Here is a 22,495-nt window from a genome sequence, read left to right on the forward strand (position 1 = left end):
TTTCATTATTTCCGTAACATGTTTTTATTTGAATTGGTTTTACTTGAAGAGTGCTAAACCACAGGAAATATTTAGAATGTGTAGAGAAGTTATAGCAGCAACATTTATTAGAATTTTAATTACATCATAACAATGGTTCTTTTTTTTTTTTTTTTTTTTTATCCTCACCCAAGGACATTTTCCCATTTTTTTGTTCAGGTAGAGTGGGAGGGAGAGAGAGGAACATCGATGTGAAAGGAACACATCGAGAGGCTGCCACCCGCACGACTGACCAGGGCCGGTGACAAACTGCAACCGAGGTACGCGCCCTTAGCGGGAACCGAACCCGGGTCTCTCAGCACCGCAGGCCGTCGCTCTAACCGCTGAGCCAAACCGGCCAGGGCATAACAATGGTTCTTAATCAATGAAGTTAACAAATAAAAATATCAGAGAGCCCTGGCCGGTTTGGCTCAGCTGTTAGAGCATTGACCTCGGTTCGGTTCCCGCTAAAGGCACATACCTCGGTTGCAGTTTGTCCCCGGCACTGGATGGGTTTTGTGGGTGGCAACCACTTGATGTGTCCCTTTCATGTCGATGTTTCTCTCTCTCTCCCTCTCTGTCCCTCCCACTCTATCTGAACAAAAAATGGAAAAATGTCCTCGGGTGAGGATAAAAAATATATATATAACAGAGAGGCTTTAGTGCAGAAAAGATAATTCGATGGAGAAATAAATGTGTCCTGACCACTGAGAGCAGTGGTTAGGTGAGAGAGAAAAATAATTGAAATCATGAAATACATAAAGCAGAAAGCACTGAAAACACACTGGAAGATAACTACATTAATAATTATGGGATCTGACTATCAAATAAAACTTAAAAAAACTGCTGTCCAAACAAGACTTAGTCTTGTTCTCATGTAAGTCTATGGCTTAGCTACTTGTGTTGTTTTTCACTTGTACCTGGGTTTTGCATAAAAGCAAAAAGGTCCTCCAAAAACAAACTTGTGAAGGCCCAGTGCCTTGCTGATTTCTTAGGAAAGAAAAAGAGGCCTAATTTTTGATCCCTATTCTCAGATTGAAGAGACTAGATGGACACATGTGAAAATAATAGTGTACAGTGTTAGATGATATAGTTAGGAGTTAAATTGTATGGTGCAAACAGGTACTGTAAGAGTTAAGAGGAGAAAACTAGGCATTTGAGTAGATAGGGGAGGCTTCTTAAAGAAATAAGCTTCTTGCTTTCTAATGTGTTACTCCCATTAGATCAACCCTCCTGAAGATTGTATCACTCTAATGACCAAAACCCTTTATATCAAGCATGAATACCAAATTTCTTCTCAAGACTTTTCAAACTTTGGTTTCTGTCTTCTCCCATCTTAACTTCCACTGACCTATAGGAACTATTTATTCACTACTTTAACTTGGTATACCAATTTTCTTTTTTTACTTGTTGATATAACATTTTTCTATTTAAATGCACCTACACACATATTATTTACTGAAGATCTGCTCAAGCTTGAGTTTTGGCTGAAATTTTTATTGCCCTGAAAGTCTTAGAATAGTACAATTTTAGATCTGCCTTTATCTCTTCAACTGAACATTCTTTCTCTTTTCTAGTAGCATATAATTCTTTTGGGCTGTAACATTCGGTACTGCCTTGTTTTCATTTAATAAATTTTTTTTTTTAGTACCTACCATGTGCTAGGCACTGTTATAGGAATTGAGGATATAGCCATGAATAGACAAATTCCCATATTCTTTTGTTAGTTATCTTTTTAGGTTTTATCATCCCCAAGAAGATGATAAAGTCTTTGACCCACCCAGAAGAGTCTTGTCTTCTCAGATATATGTTATATGCTTAGTGAATATTTGATTATTTTTTTGAATAAAGGAAAGGCGGGACTTATGGTTTGAGGTAGAGAGATGATGGAAAGGTCTTTCTTTACATGTGAAGGGTACAAAAGAATAACCAATTATGGATGGCCTTTAAAACATCACTTCTGAATTTAAATATGATTTAGTACCCCAAAAAGATGGCATTTGAGCTTGGAAATATATGATAAAATTCTTATTTGAGGAAGATTTATTTGACAGAAGTGTGTAGGACTAATTATTAACTGTGGGAATGAAAAGGAATGGGAAGGAGAGGGATCTATTGAAGGAAAAAACTAATAACTTTGAGAAGATTTAGAAGGGGAACATCACAAAGATGGAGAGTTTAGTTAGTTGAATGTAAGGTGAGTGGGAGATATCAAGTTGAGTTTTACCTTTAGTGACTAGAAGTTAGAAGTGTGGGATAATTGTCAGTATAGAACTGACAGCTAATGTTACGAATTTTTGTAATACAGTTAATAATTGAAGTGTTGAAGACTAAGAATGGCATTTTGGGAAACAAGAATTCAAGGGGCATTTGCTTTGGTTATATGTGACTTCATAATAATACTATAGACTTATATGATAACTATGGTATTGTTTTATTAATAACTTTATTTCCACGGTATCTCTGTTTTTAGCACCAAATATAAAGGGACCAAAATAATGCTTATCATTTGCTTCCAAGGGATTTTGATTCATGTATTCCTTACTTCCCTTACCCTAATATATATATATTTTTATTTAAACAAACTTTTTCTTTTAGAATAGTTTACATTTACAGAAAGTTACAAGATAGTACACAGAGTATACTTTATCCAGATTTTCCTATTGTTAACATCTTACATTGCTATGGTACATTTGTCCACAACTAAAGAAACAAAATTGCTACATTACCATTAACTATGTACTTTATTCAGATTTCACCAGTTTTACTGTAAGGAAGGCCTAAAAGTCTAAATAAAGCTCTTAAGTAGTCAGAAGATATGCTGTTATCATAAAGGTTAAATATACGTACCATAAAAATAACCGCCTTTTTGGTACCAACACAAGAGAATGGAAAATTACTTTGATTCTCCATAAGCCGGTATTACTGTGGAATTACTAGGACAGTTTAATTACTATTAATTATCTTAATATCTAATAAAGTTTACAGGTTTTATAAGAAAATTATTGGCTTCTGATAGTAATTTTAATAGGCATTTGGTACTTCAGCCACTTATAAGGTTTTTTTTTTCCCCAGAGAGATGGTTTGAAAGGTGTGCTAGGGAAAATGCATTAGGAAAAGAACAGAGACCCTGAGCTCTCTTCTTTATGAGAGGCTGTGATTATTTATTTATGAAAAAGAAAATGAGGTCGAGGGAAATAAAGAACATTAATCAAAATTTTGAAACTGATGATAAATTTTTTTGGAGGGAAAAGTCACTTATAATTAATAGAAGAGTAAAACAGTGATTCTGGCAATAGGAATGTTATTGGAAATATTACTAATTAAAGAATGCCTTTTTTTTTTTATTTTTTATCCTAACCTGAGGACATTTTTCCATTTTTTGTTCAGGTAGAGTGGGAGGGAGAGAGAGGAACAGAGAGAGAGAGAGAAACATCGACGTGAAAGGAACACATCGAGTGGCTGCCACCCGCACGACCGACCAGGGCCGGGGACAAACTGCAACCGAGGTACGTGCCCTTAGCGGGAACCGAACCCGGGTCTCTCTGGACCACAGGCCGACGCTCTACCGCTGAGCCAAACTGGCCAGGGCAAGAATGCCATTTTTATTGGAGAATAAAATTTGACTAAAGACTTGTTGAGTAAGGATTTCAGCTAATTTTTTTAGTTAACTTGGTTAACTACAACACTCTTACTTTGATCTCTTATTGAAATGCTTTCTAAAATGTATTAGTACATTTATACCTTTCACACTATATTGTACAGCCCACTGAGCATAATTTAATATTTAAATTAGAATTTTGACACAGTTAATATAAAATTTTAAATTATATTAATAACTTTGGAGGTAGAGAATTGAGGAAATTGATAAACTCATACCCTGATAGTTTGTTTCTTTATCTTAAAAGAGGAAATACAGAAAAAAGGGGAAGAAATTTCTTGTAAATTAAGATTTTACTGTTCATTTTGTCTGACCCATGCCTTTGTCCAACTTCTCCATTGTTTTTATTTTTTTATCTTTTAGAGAGAGGAGGGGAGAGGGAAAGAGAGGGAGAGAAACATCCATGTGAGAGTGACATATCAATTGGCAGCCTCCTGCTTGCCACCTATAGGGGGTAGAGCCCACAATCTGGGCATGTGTCCTGTCTGAGTATCGAACCAGCAACCTTTCAGTGCACAGGATAAGGCCCAGCCGAGCCACACTGACCAGGGTAACTCATCCATTCTTAAAAGTTCAGTTTAAATGCTTCCTCCTCTATGCTGATTGAACAACATTTATTAATAATCATAGCACAAGTTAAAACCTTGTATTGAGTATCTACTATGTTCTGGCATGGTATTATACTAGTCACATGAGTATATAATTTAATTCCTGTAACAACCCTAAGGAAATGTTGTATTATTGTAGATAAAGAAACAGATAATGACATTATGTAAATCCAGTGCTGGGTATTTGAACCCAAGTTTGTCAGACTGCCAAAATTTATATTCTTTGTAGTGTAACATGAAGTCTTTGAGAAAAGGATATTTGCCAGAATGAGATGCTCACATCTTGTTCTGTCCCCAGCAAGGAGTACAGAATACAATAAAGGGTCGTGGGATTGCCCTTCTGTTGCAAATATACAAGTGTTAATTGCTTTGACATTTAATGCTTTAGCTATTTCCAGCATTTAAAAACTAACCTGCATTTTGTACACCTAGGACCATTCCTAAATTATGGGTTTAACAGCTTAATATTGATTGGCTAGAGTTTTGAGAATTGTATTCATTGATTTTCCTTTATATAAAGATAATTCAGAAATACAAAATAATTAGAAAGCTTAATGGGACATTCTCTTTATGTTTAGAAGAACAAAAAGGTTTAAATAATTTGTACAGGGTGAAGATACTCATTTGGCAAGTATCAGACGCTTACTATGTGTTAGGAATCAGGTACATGTGAGTAAAGAATAGCAATGTTAGACCTACTCTTTTAGACATAGATTCGAGAGTACTGTGGGGACACAGAGAGTAGGAACCAACCTCTTGAGCAGTGGGATTGGGTGGGATAGATTCTACAGTCTTGATCGAGGTTTATTAATGGTATATCAGTAATACTTCTTAAGTGGAGAACTGAAATTTAGGAAGTGAAAAGATCACAAAGCAGAATGGAAAACATAGTCTCTATCATACTATTTTTTAAAATATGTTTTTATCGATTTTTTTTTTTTTCCCCGAGAGAGAGGAAGGGAGAGATAGAAACATCTATGTGAGAGAAATATTGCATGGCTACCTCCTGCACGCCCCCTACTATGGATCTAGTCTGCAACCCAGGCACGTGCCCTGATGGAGAATCAAATAGGGACACTCAGTCCACCGAGTCACATGGGCCTGGCTAGCATAGTATTTTTTACTTGAATGTTAATTGCTCAGTAAATATTTTTAAAATAGGTATCATATGTCACTCAAGGTTTTTTTTTTATCCTCACCTGAAGACATTTTTCCACTTTTTGTTCAAATAGAGTGGGAGGAATAGAGAGAAACATCGATGTGAAAGGGACACATCGAGTGGCTGTCACCCGCGTGACCAACCAGGGCCGGGGACAAACTGCAACTGAGGTACGCGCGCCTTTAGCAGGAACCGAACCCGGGTTTCTCTGGACCGCAGGCCGTCGCTCTAACTGCTGAGCCAAACCAGCCAGGGCATCAAGGTTTTTTTGTTTGTTTGTTTGTTTTAAATGTATAGTTTGCCAAAAATATCTCCTTCAGCCCTAGCCAGTTTGGCTCAGCAGTTAGATCTCGGCCTGCCAACCAAAGGGTCGCAGATTCAGTTCTGGTCAAGGGCACATACCTGGGTTGCAGGTTCGATCCCTGGCTCCATAGGAGTCATGTGGAGGCAACCAGTCCATTTGTCTCTCTCACATTGATGTTTCTCTCTATCCCCCGCTCTCATTCTATCTGAAAATAAATGAAAAAAGATCTGTGGGTAAGGATTAAAAAATATGTGTGTGTGTGTGTCTATATATCTGTATCCTTCCTTTAGTTGAAGAAAACTTAATGCTATTGTATAATTTGGGTATAATTTTTCTTTGCGTTTTTAATCTAGGTGGCAGCGAGTTACAGCCAGGCTGTACTTGCTTGAAGCAATCTGGTTAGGGGTGTTGTGTCCATTGTTTTTTATTCTTCTTCTCTGTTTTTTTTTTTTAATTTTTTTATTTAGTCTGGATTAAGTGTTCTATAAGGTATAGAACTTTAGTGTTTATAAAGTAATTTACGTTTATTGCTTCTTTTGAGCTATTGAGACAAAAAACTACAGTATAAAAGAGGATATATACATGCAGTTGGAACAGAGCAGAAGAGAGAAAAAAAGTCTCTAAAAGATGTTTGGATGGGAATTACATGGAGGAGCTGTCATTGGGTTAGATCTTAAATATTAGGGCTTTGGTTGAGTGGTGGTAAGCAAAGTAGACAGTCCGGATGTTAGAATAGCAGGGGCATGCATATAAATAGAGAAATACACCGGAAGTATTTTAACAGGATTAGCCTAATTTGGAATTGAGCTAATTAGCTTGAGGATGTAGATATTGAATCAGATTTATTGATGGTATTATATACTTTTTGTCAGTCTTTCTTTTGTCCTTATGACGCAAGCTAGGTAGGATTGCAGCTGGTGTAGTAGGGGAATGTGAACTCTGGAGCTATACTCCCTGAGCTTGTATCCCAGTTGTATCATTTCAAGGTGTGTGATATTGGGCATATCACTTCATCTCTCTGTATCTGTTTCCATATAGAAATGGACACGAATAATAGCAACTACCTGGTAAGGTGGTTATGAAAATTAAGGGAGTTAATACTAGTGAAACACTTAAAAATGACACATGTAAGAAAATATTAGTTCTCACCTTTACATTAATTATATGTACATAATTTAGACACACTCACTCAGGCATGTAGGAAATGTACATATCTGTAGGAAATGTAGGTCTTAACCATGTATGTAACTGCAGGAAAGCTAGTAGTATTTGAATTTCAGTTCTTTAATAGCATCTAGATTATTGTAGAATGAAAGTCCCACCATCTATCTCATTTAATAAATGTCAAGCCTGGCCCATGTGGCTCAGTGGTTGAGTGTCGACCCATGCACCAAGAGGTCGCCGTTTCGATTCCCCATCAGGGCACATGCCCAGGAGGTGGCCAATTGATGTTCTCTCTCATCGATGTTTCTATCTCTCTAAAAAAAAATTCATTAAAAAAAGTACAGGAAATTATGGAAGAGTATGATTTGGGGTCCTCTTTAGTATGGGAGGTTAGAGAAGTCTTCCCTTAAGATTTTTAAAGCTGAGGTGTGATAGATTGAGCAGAAAAGGGACATTGTCAGAGTTGCATTTTGTAAGATGGTTCTCAACCTTCCTAATGCCGCGACCCTTTAATACAGTTCCTCATGTTGTGGAGATCCCCAACCATAAAATTATTTTCATTGCTACTTCATAACTGTAATTTTGCTATTGTTATGTCTTAGGCGATCCCTGTGAAAAGGTCGTTAGACTCCCAAAGGGGTTGCGACCCACAGGTTGAGAACTACTGCCTAGTTACATTTTAGAGAACAAATTAAGAGGATCAGGCATAGATGCAGGGAGACTAGTTTAGGAAGATGTCAGAGCTGCTGTGTATGTTTATGCAGAACAGAACCATAGTGGGTACCATTCATGTAGACTACCATTGTGGTTTAGATGAGATGATGTTGACCTGTACTATAGTGTGGCCATGAAAATCGAGAGAGATGGGCAGATTTCAGATATAATTACTCCAAAATCCATCTCCAGACCATACCTATCTCCTAAACTTTAGATCACATATATCCCAAATGCTCATTCCACTAAAGTATTTCACAGGCATCTCAAACTCAACAGGTCAAAACGACAACAACAAATTCCCCCCCTCCCCCAACACACACACACAAACCACTACAAACATTGAGGTATCTCCAAAAAAACAACAACAAACTCCCACCCACACACAAACCACAACAAACATTTAGGTACCTCCAAGAAGATAAACAGCCATTTTCCCTGTATTCTTTATATCATCAAGTAGAACTGATGTCCACTGTATTGCTGATCTTGTCTCCTCATAGTGACAACTAGATGACTAAGCTCTATATAGCTGCAGTTAATATGGCTACTTAGAATTTAGTTTATGTTCCATGTGAGTTCATTTAGAAACTTGAGTGTTTATTAGGATAAGTGTTACTTTCTAAAATGGTCTGGAGATCATCTGATTAATAACATAAATATCTTTAATAATGTTTAGCATAAATACATTTTACTTCATTAAGTGTACATATAGGGTTAGTTTAGTCCTATTGAACTTCTGTATTAAATTAATTATACTTTTGTTTTGTGTTTTAGAACTACATATAAAATCAGTATATTAAATCAACCAGTATAGTTTTTTATTTTTATTTTTTTTTTATTTTATTTTTTTTATCCTCACCTGAGGATATTTTTCCATTTTTTGTACAGATAGAGTGGGAGGGAGAGAGAGAAAGGGAGAGAGAGAGAGAAACATCGACGTGAAGAGACACATCGAGTGGCTGCCACCCGCACGACCAACCAGGGCCGGGGACAAACTTGCAACCGAAGTACGCGCCCTTAGCGGGAACTGAACCCGGGTCTCTCCGGACCGCAGGCCGACGCTCTAACCGCTGAGCCAAACTGGCCAGGGCTCAACCAGTATAGTTTTACTGTACTAAGTTTTACTCTTGCTTTCCAAATTTGAGACCAGAGACTTATTGGTAAGATGCCTTGTGCCTTTATTAAATAAAGGTATTTCTGACCATGAGTGTGCTTTTAAAAAATGCTTATTTTCAGTGGAACAATTTAATTGGCTTTGAGAGATTTATTCCATGATTGACTAATTATGGCTTATGTTCAAGGCATTGAAAATCATCTTACACGTAAATAAATTTTGAGACAAAGAATACCAGCTGTTTGTATTTGAATGCCAACTATATTTACCTTTGTACTCTGGGACATTAGATTTTTTGACTTTCTGAAGCTTTGTTCCTTTCTGCATTACTTTTCAGGTGCAGAGTACAAGGCTCTCAAAGAACCAAAGTGCTGGCTGGCTGGCTAACTGGTTACTATATGGTTTGTAGCACAGATGTTATTCTTCTGATTCCATTAGTGATTTTTAAAATTTTATTTAAAAAAGTTTTTTCAGCCTCCAACATATTTTTGTTTGGACACCACATTGATTGCTATCCCAAAGTTTGATAAGATGGTTTTCTAAATTAGATTTACTCTGAGAACTAGTAGTGCTTCTTTTCTATCATTATATTTAATAGCATGTAAGGTAATTAGTGCTATGTTTTAGATACTGATATAACTTTACAAGTTATTGTCACCAACTTTTTTTAAACATTTATGAGAAATAACTACTTTTTTATTAGAGAAATTTTTCACTCAATTTAGATCTTTTGTGGCACTGCTGTTTTAAATTAGTATTTCTCTGGTGAAAGGCAGAGATATGTACTAGGAATTCATTGTAAAGAAGTGTTTGGTCTTTATACAAAAAATATCTGGTTTGTTACTGCTTAGAAGCAAATATGTTCATTTCTTTTACTTACAAAGCTATTGCTTCATTTTAACTTCCCCAAGAAACTGATGAACAGTTGAGACTTTTTTTGGATTTTGTATTTTTTGGAGGCAAATGCTGCAACAATGTATGGGGAACTCTATATACTGTGTACAAATAGTATAAAATTTTTTAGATAGAAGTGGCATTAAGCCATGGTTTACACAATGTATCTGGACAAGTTATGGTAGGAGTAAAGTGGATTCAGTAGAAGGTTACCACAACAGATTTTTCTCCCCCAGATTTTAGTGTTTTCTGCTTTTAGTATGAGTTGGAGAAAGGTTTTTTTCCCCCACTCAAAATTTTTTTTCTTTCTCTTTTTTTTTTTACCCCTATTTGAAAAACAATTTCCCTATGAGACAAATCTTTGACCCTTTTGTATTCTGTTCCCCACCCCCATTTCGTGGCTGGAAAATGCAGCTGCACACATTTTTTGTTCAGAGACAATGGATCACATGCTGTGTCACCTAAATCTATGACCAAGAGGCAGTTTTATTCCTAAGAGAGCATAATGCTTCAGTTGTCCTGGATACATGACATCTTGTAGCATTATAATCAAACATACGTCTTTTTGCAGTACATTTGGGATTTGAATCTACCTTCTAATCTCAGAGTTGGGTTTTATGGGATGGACAGTATTTATAATTAAGAATCTTAATCAAAACAAGCAATGTATTGTTAACTCAATAGGAGAGTTTCTTCCTTTTATATGTCCTTTTTTTTTTTTAAGCTGAGGGTTACCAAAATGAACATATTTTAAGTTAATGGAATATCTTTAAAGTTCTAGCATTTGTTAGGTATATTACACAAAGCCTTGCAAATAGTGTGTACTCAATAAATATTACACTTTATTTTTGCTATCAATGTAATAAACTAACAAGAAGAAAATTGTTTTCCTTTTAAAAAAAATAACTCGAGATTTAGAAAATTATAGTATTTGTAAACTGCTAAAATATTTTATATTGAGCTTATTATAATAAGCTTTTTATACTGTTGAAAAAATCTAGGAATATAATGCAGTGGCTTCCAGTCTTGAGAAATGGTACCTTATTATAATTAATAAATAAAAATGGTTCAGCCCTGGTCGGTTTTGCTCAGTGGTTAGAGCGTCGTCCTGCGGACCAAAGAGTCCTGGGTTTGATTCCAGCCAAGGGCACATACATTGGTTGCGGTTTGTCCCTCCCTGGCCCTGGTTGGGGTTGTGCAGGTGGCAGCCAATCGATGTGTCTCTCTCATATCGATGTTTCTCTCTCTTTCCCACCCTTCCTCCCACTCTGTCTGAAGACAAATGTAAAAATATCCTCAGGTGAGGATAATGAATGAATGAATGAATAAATGAATGTTTATTCCTAAAGAGATTGTAGGTGAGTAAAGGGGAGTGGAACTGAATGGAAATTTTATTGTATAGTGTATATATATTTTTTCTTTATTAATTTTAGAGAGAGATAGAAACGTCAATGAGAGAGAACATTGATTGGCTACCTCCTGCATACCCCCCACTGGGTATTTGGCTTACAACTTGGGCATGTACTCTAACCAGGAATCAAACTGGCGACCTCTTGGTGCATGGGTCAATGCTCAACCACTGAGCCACACTGGCCAGGTGTATAGTATATCTTAATCACAGACAGTGCTGGAATTACAGTAAAGAACTGAGGTAATTGATTGGTAGTTTTTTGTTTTTTTTTTAATCCTCACCTGAGGACATTTTTCCATTTTTTTGTTCAGATAGAGTGGGAGGGAGGGAGGGACGGAGGGGGGGGGGAGGGGAGAGAGAGAGAGAGAGAGAGAAACATTGACATGAAAGGGACACATCGAGTGGCTGCTACCCACACAACCCAACCAGGGCCAGGGACAAACTGCAACTGAGGTACATGCCCTTAGCAGGAACTGAACCCGGGTCTCTCTGGACCACAGGCCAACGCTCTAACCGCTGAGCCAGACTGGTCAGGGCTTGATTGGTAGTTTTAATAAAATGCACAAATATTTTGTATTTCTGTGGTATGCCAAGCTCTGGCATAGATACGTTTCTACAAAAAAATATTGTTTAGTGATCTGAATTAAGTGAATGCCTATTTCCCTTTACTAGGGTGTCTTAGTCCTAATCAGATGGTTTTTAATATTGGTTAATTTAAAGCGATTGGATGAAAGCCACAAATCTGAGATGTGGGGTCTGTCTGTTCTCTGGTCTCTTTTGACATTTGTAAGATTGTATGATTTACCAATGACATTAAGTTCTTGGTGGGAAGTAAAATGGCAAGTCAATAAAAATAAAATTTCTAAATGTCCTAAGGCCACATAAAATGACAGAATTAGAAATTGGAAATGGATTTAATTAAATATAACCAAAAAAATCATCATCTTTTGTCACATACTTCAGGAATTCAGATGTTTAAAGTAATTATAATGAGACTGATTTTAAGTAGGAAGCTGGACTAGTAGGGTGAAAAGGATGAGAAACAACTTCATCTGTAAGTCACTTGCTGCCATATAGTTCATGGTTAGAAATTCCTTGTTTTAAGCATGGGACTGCCTACAAGTCTTTAGGGCCTCTCAGTACAAACTGTTCAAATGTTAGTTTCAACTTCTTCCCAGTTCCAGTAGAACATAATAGGTGGCATGGTTCTTCTTCACGCCAGTGTAATAAAAAGTTTTTTAGAAACAGCAGAATTGATTTTTTTTTTTTTTTTACCCTTTCTAGGTAATGAGGAAAGCAGTATTCAATGATTGGCCTCAGGGTGCAAGGAAAAAAATAAATTGGAATTAATTTGCTTTGGGATATCAAAAATTGACTATCATTTTATTTTGATCTAACTCTTTTTTCAGTGCTATTTTTCTGTTATCTAATGAGAACTCTTTGATAATATGATGGATTAAATATAAATTTTTAACAATTAAAAATTATCTTACGCCCAACTGGTATGGCTCAGTGGTGGAGCGTTGACCCATGCACATGCCCAGGTTGTGGGCCCCATCCCCAGTGGGGGGCATGCAGGAGGTGGCCAGTTGATGTTCTCTCTCATCCATGTTTCTATTTCTCCCTCTCTTTTCCTCTCTCTCTAAAATCAATAAAGAAAAATATTTGAAAAATGTATCTTGCAAATAATAAGAGATTTAGGGCTCTAAGAATTATAATATGGGTAAGATAAAAACTTAATTAAAATTGAAAAATGTAACATGAAGAGATTCCATAATATAATTTGAAAAGCATTTTTATGGGCCCTGGCTGGTATGGCTCAGTTGGTTGGGTATCGTCCCATGCACTGACAGGTTGCTGGTTCAATTCCCAGTCAGGGCACATGCCTGGGTTGCAGGCTTGATCCCCAGTAGGGAGCATACAGGAGGCAGCCATCAATGTTTCACTTTCACATGGATGTTTCTCTCCCTCTCCTTTTCTCTCTCTAAAAATCAATTTAAAAAATCTTAAAAAATAAAAAGTTTAAGTGGAATGTTTAACAAATAGATGTGTCTACATTTTGGAGGAAGTAATTTAGACCAGGCTTTTAGTAACTTTGACAGCAGAAAGTCTTTACCTGCTACTTTATTTAAATTAAATCTTCTAACCAGAAAAAATAAAAGCATTTTTTAAAAGCATTGAACATCATTAACAGAACTTGAGTTAATTGCAATTATATATCACTTACTGAAGTATACACTAAAAAAACTTTTATATTCCTGAAAATTGCTGGACTGAAAGCCTGCTTTCTTGTCATTAAATTGTATATTCATGAACTCATATTTGTAATATATTTTAGATTTATGCTGAAATTTACAATATAAGTAATGTCTTAAGAGTAGAGAAAAATTATTATTTTGACTATTATATTTGTTTGTTAATCTTCATCTGAGGGTTTTAGATAGAGTGGAAGGGAGAGAGGAAGAGAGAGAGAGAGAGAAACATCGATTGGCTATTCTCCAGATGACCCTGACTGGGACAGGGATCAAACATGCAACTCAGGCTCCTGCCCTTCACCAGGAATCTGTCCCTTGACCCTTTGGTTCTTGGGCCGACACTCTATCCACTGAGCCAAACTGGCTTGGAGTATTTTGACTATTTTAACTTTATAAGAATTTTGTAACAGGATAGTAGATTCTGAATTAGTTGGATACAAATGGATGTAACTGTATATGTAGGTATTTATATTTTGTCCTGTTTTGATTATAGCATTATATTTGCTATATGTATTTTCTTTATTTGTGTGTGTGTATGAAAATATTATCAGCCAGAGCTGTAAATAAAGGGATTTAGACTTTGCAGAGGAGGGGGTCACTAGATAATAAAATACTAAAAAAAAATTCTGAAAGTTTATGTGATTTAAGTTTTTTTATATTATCATTTTAAATCCTCACCCAAGGACATGTTGTCATTGATTTTAGAGAGAGGGATATATAGAGAGAGGGGGGGAGAGAGAGAGAAGCAGCAGCAGCAGCAGCAGCATCCTTTAGCAGGTATGTCCCCTAACTGGGAATCGAACCCACAGCCTTTTGGTGTACTGGACAACACTCCAACTGAGCCACACTGGCCAGGGCAAGTTCTTCTCTATTATGTTAGCTAGAAAGATTTGAAGGGTTCTGTCATGTTGCATCATTGGGTAAGATATTGACATAACCTAAGAAATAAAGGGCATGGACACAAACAGAGTAAGGAAGTGAAAGTAACATCATAAAGAAAATGATGAAACTGTTGTTGTAACACTTTTCTGAGAAGACCTGATCTCAGTTGCTTGCTTTGCCAATGGATGTCATTGGTTGTGAGGGAGACTCGTCCTTAATACCAGAAGTTTTTCTTTAAATGTTCAAACTTTGAAACAAAGTATTTTTAGTAATTTTGTACTGTAATTGTTTTTATTTAAAAGATGCAACATTTATAAATTTATTACTTTAGGAAGCAATCTAATAATTTTAAAAATTAATAGCTATAATAATTATTATCACCTGTATAGCTAGTATATATTGAATACTTACTCTCTACCTTTGTTCTAAATGCTTTCTATTTATTTTCATTTAATTTTTACTAACAATCTTAAGAAAGTAGGTACTATTTGAATTCTAAATTGATAGGTCTTATAGCCTATTGAGTGGCAGAGCTGGGATTTGAACCTAGGCAATATCTCCTCACAGGTCATGCTCTTAACTCTTAGCTTCACTGCCTCCAGGTGTGATTATGGTATCAAGAATAATGATCTAGATTTTAGTTTTATGGTTTTTTTGTTTGTTTGTTAATCCTCATCGGAGCATATTTTTCCATTGATTTTTAGATAGAGTGGAAGGGAGAGAGAGAGAGAGAAACATTGATGTAAGAGAGACACATTGGTTGTCTCCCACACAACCGCTACTGTGGCCAGGGATTGAATCTGCAATCCAGGTATGTGCCCTTGACCCGGAAATCAAACCCTCAACTCTTTGGTCCAAAGGCCAATGCTCTAACCACTGAACCAAACCAGCCAGGGCACTTTTATGTTTTTTTACAATATGAAATTGCTTATTCTTCACAACTTTAAATATACTGCCCCTTCAAGTTTCTGTTTAATATCTCCTAGTGTTAAATATATTAATTTCTTTCTCAAAGAAGCCTTTCATTTTACAGTTGTATACTATTTCACCATATAATATAACAACTTTGACAACAGAGCCATGAGTTTAGTAGGAGTAAGAGATTTCATCTTGAAGCTTCTTAGAAAAGTATCAGAAGAGGTTATTCTGAATAGTATATTTCTTTTTTTTAAAATATTTTTTCTTCATTGATTTTTGAGAGAGAGAGGAAGTGAGAGGGAGAGAGAGATAGAAACATCAATGAGAGAGAACATTGACCGGCTGCCTCCTGCATGTCCCCCACTGGGGATTGGGCCCACAACCTGGGAGTGTGCTGTGACCAGGAATCGAGCCAGCGACCTCTTGGTGCATGGGTTGATGCTCAACCCGTGGGCCACACCGGCTGGGTGTGGCTGGGCAATAGAACATTTCTTATACTTCTCTTTCTGTACCCTTTATCCATATTGCTAGCTGAAGAGACATTCTACAGTAATAATCATCTAATTTGGCTATTGGCTAATATGTTGGCTTTGAATGTAGTTTTTAAATTTTTTTTTCATCCTCACTCGAGGACATTTCTCCATTTTCTATTCAGACAGAGAGGGAGGAAGAGAGAGAGAAACATTGACACATCCACTGGCTGCCACTCATATGACCCAACCAGGGCCGGGGACAAACTGCAACCGAAGTACATGCCCTTAGCGGGAACCGAACCCAGGTCTCTCTGGACCGCAGGTCAACGCTCTAACCGCTGAGCCAAACCGGCCAGGATGGTTTTGAATGTATTTTGAATTGCTATATACATTTAGGTACTTCTGACATTTTAGAATTTATAATACAGTGTATTTTCTGCTTATCAGGAGCTTATGTATTCTGTATCTTACACTATTAAACCACAAATAGAAAAAAAAGGCTCCTAAATAGCTGGGAGGAAAAAATTACAAAGTTTTTGCATTAAATTTATACCCCTTAAGGTGAGCTTTTTACTCTTATCTGATCTTACTGTGATCTTATATTAAATTCTAATAAAATTTATCTAGCTTTCCTGTTTATAGCAAATAATGGTTGTATTAGAAATGATTAGAAACCCAAAATGCTCTGAAAACCAAAAATTTTCTCTTATTTATTGGTAAAACATGATCTGAACTGATGTAAAACTATTGATGGTCTTTATTTAACCCCCTTTTCGTGTGAATATACATTTTGCTGCAGAAATATTAACATGTTTATTATGGGGTTCTGTATTAGACTTCACTGACACATCATATAACATATTTGCATTGTAACCCCTTTCTAAAATCCAATATACTCTGAATTCTGAAATGTGTCTGCCCTTAAAGATTTTAGATAAGGGGTTATAAACCTGTACAGTCAGTTACAGTGACTACAGTACAAATGAATAGGATATAGAACTAAGAAGATTAATCTAGTAACTCAAGCATAGAAATGTGAGGCCTTTAGGGTGGAACAGTATTTCTAAACTTGAATAATATATGGATCCCTTCTATGGAAGTAAATTATAGATCCCATTTTAAGAATCACTGACTTTAGTTCCTCATGTAGTTTTAAGTCTTTTCATTTTTCTCTTTGAAAATGGTAAAAATATATTTTTATACTATTATTGATGTGAAAGCAAAAAATGAAAATTTATAAAACTAGTGGTCCCCGGAATACATCCTCGGGACATCCTGATTTGAGAAACACTGATAAACTGGTAAATAGTCCTATATACTTTAGTAGCCCATATAAATATTACTCTTTATCAGGTCTGTGTTTATAATGATGGACTGAATCATAGTTAAGGAGTTAGAATATCTTTGCTGTATTTAAAGAGTATGGTTTTTACAGGTGATGAAAGCACCCTCTTTTTAAAAATCTGCACTGAGTTTTGTTTTGTTTTGTTTTTAAATCCTCACCCTAGGATATTTTTCCATTTATTTTCAGACAAAGAGTGGGAGGGAGAGAGAGAGAGAAGAGAAACATCATTGTGCAAGGGACACATCAACTGGTTGCCTTCTCCACAACCCGACCAGGGCTGGGGACCGAACCACAATCGAGGTACCTACCCTTGACCAGAATCAAACCCGTGACTCTTTGATCTGTGGCCTATGTTCTAACCACTGAGCAAAACCGGCCAGGGCTGCACTGAGTTTGTGATAACCATCTTAGCCTCCAGGGAAATGTTCTCTACCTAATTCCTGTTGGGAATCACTGTCATAATGAGCAGCTCTTACTGACATAAGTAAATCAAATTCCTCAAGTGTGCTGAGGCAAAAGAAACTTAAGAACCAATGCTCTAGCATCTAGGATAATGCATGTTAGAGATATTGCCATCAGAAACTGATGTAAATATCTGTTTTCAGCAGCATGGGGAACTAAATATCTGGACCAGCCTTTCTGCTGAAAAGAACCCAAAATGCTGGGTAAAATGCACAAAAGTAAAGAATATTTAGACTGAACACTAATTGGAAACCTAGTGAGGTAAGCTAAGTGTTGAAGCTGGCTGTTGCTTTGAGGGTATTTACCAAATTTAGTGAACTTTTCTGTTTTCCTTGCCTTGTTGGTCTCAGGGATCAGGCAAGAAGCAAAGCCCAGACTCAGCCAAGACAAAACATCAAGCAGGAAATAATCTTCCCCATTAATTTGGAGTTCCATAGGGCTATACATTCTAGGTATAAGAGTGATCTAGAAATTCTTTTCCTTAAACTCACCAAGGATAACAAAGAAAGTTATCTTTTTAGATTATTTCTGCTAATGGGAAAAATAATATCTCTGCTGAAGATTTATTACCACAAATCAGCCCTCACACTGGTTTGCATCCTGAATTCACACTAAACCTCAAGCTAAGAATTTAAAAGGATCCTGGAATGTTACTCCAGGAGCCTGACAGAAGCAACACAAATCATCATCAAATAATTTCCATTAGTAAGGTTCTAATGAAAATGATTAGCTTATAATAAAAATTTATAAACTGTCTAGGGAAAACAGCACAATATAAGAGAATCAGAAAAATCGGACCTGCAGATAGTTCACATCTCTGAGTTATCAGAGGTAAAATATAAAATAAATGTATTTAATATGTTCAGTGAAAACTTAAAAATGAGGAAAAGAGCAAACACTTTGTAAAACATTCAGAAGTTCTAGAAATGAAAATAGTAATTGAAATTAAAATTTAAGGGATAGATAAAAGTAAACAGACCCCATTGAAGAAAAATTTATATTGTTGTAACCCAGGAGATCAACCAAACTCAGACGCCGAGATGGGGTTTAATAAAAGGAGTTTATTGAGCTAAGTCCGCAGGCACCTGCAGTATGTCCCACACAGGAGTAACTGCGGCCCCGGAGAGCTAAAATGGCTCCTTTTTATAGGATTTTTGTAAGGGGGGTGCTACGTGTAAGCAAGCATGTTACAGAAGCGGAATTTAGCGGTTAGTTAATTACCTGTTACTCAGTTTCCCAGACATCTCAAAGGTTAAGATGTTTTCAATAGATTATTCCTGGCGCCAAGCCCAGGATTACTCAAGGGTTAGTTATTACCCCGGGGTTAGCGATTACTCAGGGGTTAGTTAGTGAAGAATGTTCTTCAGTAGATGAGTAACTGACAACCCCTTTGGTTGTTGTGAAGGCCTCTAGGAGTTTAGGTCAATGGCACTGGGTTATAACAATATAATGAATGATAAATCTGAAAAGATCCAGAATACACCCTGGCTGGGTTGGCTTAGCGGTTAGGACCAGAGAGTCCGGGGTTGGATTCCTGCTAAGGGCACGTACCTGGGTTGCAGTTTGTCCCTGGTCCCAGTTGGGGTTGTGTGGGTGGCAGCCATTGGATGTGTTTCTCTCACATCGATGTTTCTCTCTCCTTCCCGCTCTATCTGAAGCTAAATGCAAAAAATGTCCTTGGTGAGGACAAAAAAAAAAGATCCAGAATACAACACAAAGAGACAACAAAATGGAAAATAAAAAGGTTAATGAAAGGAAAATTTTTAGAGAAAACAGAGCACCTTCAAAGGACTATTAAGTTTCAATAACAATAATGGAAGTAGAAGACCACAAAATGATATACTCAGTGAAAATAAATCCAACAACTATGACTCATTGTAGTTCAAGTTAGAGTTCTATAGCTACCAAAAATATCTTTTAAGAACAAGGGCTAAACAAACACGTGCTCAAGGAAATAAAATCTTAAAGTTCTCTAGAAGACCACTTTTTATTTATTTTATTTTATTTTTGTTACAGATGTTCCCCCCCCACTGATCCTCCCTCCCCCTCCCCCCTCCCCCTGTCCCCAGCTTTGTTGTCCATGTCCATTGTTCATGCATACATGCATATAAGTTCTGTGGTTTATCTCTCCCCCACCAACCCCTGCAGACCACTTTTTAAATAGAAGAAAAGTGGTCATAGAAAGTCTGAAATTCAAGAAGGAATGATAAAGCGTGCAAGTGGTTATAACTACCATTTTGTATTGAGGAGTTTCCTTCGTTATTTTGGGCAACACCTCTAATATAGCATTTTATTTTTTTAGATAATTCTGTGCCTTTAGTTTTCCTTCTCTTATTTAGTCTCTGTCATGCATTTCCTCTCACACCTCCTCTCACACCAGTGTTAATACCAACCTAAGCAAAAGTGCTCTCCTTTAACCTTTTGTGAAATGATCTAAGAATTCCAATATGGAATTTTATTTTTCTTGTCCTAGAGTAGAATATCATTGTAACAGTGAACATAACATGCAGATACCTTTGAGAGATGCATGAGCTGCACAGCTATGAAAAAAATGTACATTTGAATCCTGAGCCCTTCTGCCATGGACCTTCTACAGTGAAGCTCTAGATGGTTCCAGAGAGATTATACTAGGTTTATTTGAATTCTCCACTTTTAAAATTCTATGAGAAGAAACTCTGTTCGTTCTGAAATGTAGAAGATTTGGAGTCTGAACACAAATGTGTATTTTGCTAAAATTGTCTTATATGTTTATGTAACTCCTTTTTTGGTAGCAATGTCTTATTAGTTTTAGAAATTGGTTTATTAGTGGGTGTGTTCATTAGTTGGGTTATGATAGTTATAGACCTAAGAAATTCTAGTACATTTTTTCAAATACCACATTAAATTCTCTTGGTGGTAAATGCTTATTTTGAGTGACATTTAATATGTGCAACAATTATTTATGGTTTGTTGAAGTGTTCTTAAAAGATTAAGAAAAGGAAATGTTAAATCTCTAGCCCAGATTTTCTTTTATTTCTGTACTTGTTTTGCTTTATGAAGCAAACTTTCATACACATTGTTAATGATCTGCTACTGAATGGTTTCTGTTTATTTAAAAAAGTAGTTGCTATAAAACTAGAATTTTCCAAGTAAATAAAACATAAAGTTTTCTTAATTTTGGTGTGAAATATACAGGCCCTTCTGTTGTGATATTACATATAAATATTTCTGAAAAATACTAAAATCCTGTACAACTACTGGGCTAACTCATTCAAAATATCTGAAATTTGGTAACCAGAACACTAACAAAAATAAATATTAATAAGAATATTAGAATATTTTAAAAGATATATTAAATTTTTTACAAATAAAAAAAGTAGTACAGTCAATGTGGGACTTAAACAAAAAGGTGAAACTAGCCTGAGGGACATGTGTACAAGGAAGGGTTGAAAATATAGGGTTATGGGAGCCAGAGTAAAATGCATAAAATTTTGAGAAGAGAGCTCATTAAGCACTTTGAGGAAAATATATCTGGCCAAGCTGTGCCAAAAGGAAAGAATATGTGTTGAATGAGAATTGGGTACAGTACTGTATTTTCAGCAAATTGTGGCTTTCCACTGTGTTAGCCTATTTTGAGTTCAGCTCTTATTTAGTAGTGCAGAAACATAGGCTGGGAAAAATCATGTACAAACCAATGTGATTTCCACATTATAGTAAAATCATTCTTCTATTTACCCACAAGCTAATTGGTATTACAGAAATGCTTGGTGATATAATAGGCTGTACTAAGAATATGAGATGGCTTTTGTCTTTGACTTGAGGCCTTTGATAATTCTGTAACCTTTTTGTGAGTTGATTTTTTTGTGAAATGGAAATACAACTAAACATAATCTAGCACAACTGTTTCCCCCTTAAGTTTTTTTTTAAGTTTAAATTATAAAAAGAAGAAACACATTAAAGAAATACTGGAAAATAGAAGAACAAACAAAAAAATTACCAAGTTACTAATATAAACTACTGTTAGCTTTTTGTATATTTTTATTTTTTTGCCAGTTTTTTAAACTCATCTTTATTGTTGAATGTATTACAGATGTCCCCCCATTTTTCTCCATTGACCCTCTCCTCCCTAATCCCACCCCCCTCCTGCCTTCCCCACATTATTGTCAATGCCCACTGGTTATGCAAATATGCATAGAAGTTCTTTGGTTTATCTCATTCCACCCTCCCTCCCCCTTCCCTTTGAGGTTCATCAGTCTAACAATTTGTACTTCTTCATTCCTTCATCTTTTTCACCCAGCCCCCCAGGCCCTGCTCATCTGGCAACTAACAAAATGTTCTCTGTATCTAGGAGTCTGTTTCTGTTTTGCTTGTTCATTTTGTTTGTAGATTCAATAGAAATGTATTAATTGCCATTTTATTGTTCATATATTTCATCTTTTTCTTCAAAAAGACCCTTCAACATTTCATATAATAATGGTTTGGTGGGGATGAACTCCTTTAATTTTTTCTTGTCTGGGAAACTCTTTATATGGCTATTGATCTAAATGACAGCTTTGCAGGATAGAGTAATCTTGGTTGTAGGCTCTTGCTTTTCATCACTCTGAATATTTCTTGCCACTCCCTTCTGGCCTGCAAAGTTGTTTGAGAAATCAGCTGACGGTCTTATGGGAGCTCCCTTGTAGGTAACTAACTGCTTTTCTCTTGCTGCTTTTAAGATTCTCTCTTTGTCTTGAACCTTTTGCATTTTGATGATGACGTGTCTTGGTGTGGGCCTCTTGGGGTTCATCTTGTTTGGGATTCTCTGTGCTTCCTGGACTTGTATGTCTGTTTCCTTCACCAAGTTAGAAAAGTTTTCTGTCATTATTGTTTCAAATAGGTTTTCAGTTTCTTGTTCTCTCTCTTCTCCTTCTGGCACCCCCATCATGCGATTGTTGGCATGCTTGAAGTTGTCCCAGAGGCTTCTTACACTATCGTCATTGTTTTTGGATTCTTTTTTATTTTTGCTCTTCTGATTGGATGTTTTTTGCTTCCTTGTATACCAAAATGATGGTTTGCTTCTTGGCTTTACCTACTCCTACTAATTCACTATAAATTATTCTTTATTTCAGTTAGTGCATCCTTCATTTCTGAC

The 22,495-nt window shown here is 36.2% G+C and overlaps 1 protein-coding gene across 5 annotated transcripts in view; it reads left to right on the forward strand.

The window, feature by feature from the left end:
* The window catches only part of FOXN2 (forkhead box N2), a 62,107-nt gene that overhangs the window by 2,125 nt on the left and 37,487 nt on the right, over nt 1-22,495 (forward strand). For 3 of the 5 annotated variants that reach the window (XM_036262868.1, XM_036262871.1, XM_036262872.1), the window contains exon 1: nt 9,083-9,146. The exons of 1 other annotated variant lie outside the window; for it this stretch is intronic. The gene's annotated coding sequence lies outside the window, so the exon portion shown is untranslated. Of the gene's footprint in view, nt 1-9,082; nt 9,147-17,531; nt 17,647-22,495 lie in introns of those variants that run through there. One more of the 5 variants, XM_036262869.1, reaches the window with a different exon arrangement.

The sequence above is a fragment of the Molossus molossus genome, unplaced genomic scaffold (genome assembly GCF_014108415.1).
Source record: "Molossus molossus isolate mMolMol1 unplaced genomic scaffold, mMolMol1.p scaffold_m16_p_15, whole genome shotgun sequence".
In the NCBI taxonomy this organism is placed as follows: domain Eukaryota; kingdom Metazoa; phylum Chordata; class Mammalia; order Chiroptera; family Molossidae; genus Molossus; species Molossus molossus.